The sequence below is a fragment of the Primulina eburnea genome, chromosome 18, assembly GCF_022965805.1.
Source record: "Primulina eburnea isolate SZY01 chromosome 18, ASM2296580v1, whole genome shotgun sequence".
NCBI classification, from domain to species: Eukaryota; Viridiplantae; Streptophyta; class Magnoliopsida; order Lamiales; family Gesneriaceae; genus Primulina; species Primulina eburnea.
Window position 1 is genome coordinate 32,711,274 of NC_133118.1, and position 1,772 is coordinate 32,713,045.

A 1,772-nucleotide genomic window follows, 5' to 3' on the forward strand; every position below is an offset into this window, starting at 1 on the left:
ACCACCTTTCTCTAAAGCACATTTCTTGTTCTAGTCATAGACTTCTTGCACTTTTAAATCATCATATCACATAAAATATCTCCATCCATAGGCAAATGGTGAATTTTCCGACTACAATACATTTGCTCCTACGTATTTCGAAACTACACCTAACATTGCCATCTGATGACCTTCAATAGATTTGGTAAACGGATCAAAATGCATGTTAGTACGTATAGCTCCTATATTGTCCAGGGTCAAATGATTAATGGCATACAACCATAACCGCAGACTATTTCAGTCGGTAAGTGAGAACCATTTAAATAGTCCCTGGGAGGGTTATTCAGTATATCATCACATGATCACCCATCTGTATGAATGGACATCTCTGTGCCCTTGCCAAACATGATGTTTACATCACAGATGCTAGTGTCAAACTCAAGCGAACTTTATCTTTATTTTAGATTGCTGATTCGAATAGGAACGTTTAGAATATATTGTACACTTCCTAATTAGTTTCATGATCTTACGTTGAGAGACAGACCTCATGGTACCTATTATATATTCAAAGACTTTATCTATGCAGCTTGCATGTGTATATAGATAAAATATAATGTCATAAAATATTATTAAAATCAAGATTGTTTTACACTAGAGTCAATAAAAGTCTAATATACCAGTTGATTTGCTGGATAGCTACTCTAATAATTCTTTTATTTAAAGCTAATATTAATATAATTCACATGCTTACTCACGTGTACCAAGAAATGAGTGATTCTTTTGTATCTTAGTCGAAAATATCGGTCATCACATTTTATATAACCTAAAAATATGAGTAATTCTCCAATTTCTCGATCATATTAATTCAATATGCAGTATACATTGCGGTAACAATGTAAATTTGAGTGAAGACAATTGTTACGTATATATTAAATTCTTGTGTATATAGCTACTATAAAGATTTAATAATTACGGATGAGACCGTCCCAGATTCGACGATTATTCTCACTATATCAAGACAAGTTTTTCCAGCATGTTTATGTCATCACTCACACGCTCCCTAGGAAACTTCTTAAGCGGCCATTCATCTCAGAATTGTCACATGTCAAGCGCACTTAACTTTGAAGTTATTATATGACGAGCTTCCGAAAACAGGGTGCACATTTTTTATATGAGTAACACTTCTCAACTACACAGTCTCATACCTGAATACTTTTGGAATCCCTCTCATTCTGATGTGAGATTAGTTCATTTATGTTTCCTTCGCCTAGAAGCATGCCAATGCCACTATTTTTCCGTGCAACTTCTTGACACCAACGATCACCTACACATTCTTCGACTCCGGATGTCACAAGACAAGACAAAGGACATTATAGAATTATTAATTAAAATCAATAAGTATACCATTTATTTTATAATATTATTGAGCTGGTTGCAAAAAGGGTTTTCTCCATTAAGCACATTCAATGCCAACGATGGAATCGGGCAAATAGTTATAAATGCGATCGGATACCCCATTTATTAAATCAACATTTGAATTATGAAAATTCAATTTTGAGTCACAGGTGGATAAAAATTTAAAAACAATTAAAAATCTTTTTTTTTTTTTGAAACAATTAAAAATCTTGATTTTGAGGTAAAAAAATAAAGAGTGGTTTCCAATCACTTATTTATAAATAATAGAAATTTTAACCTTTTTTTGAAACACGATTTAACGCTTTCACGTTATAACTTACTTTTAGGTCACCAAATTAAAATTAAAAACATTTATCAACTACCAATGGTTTATCATT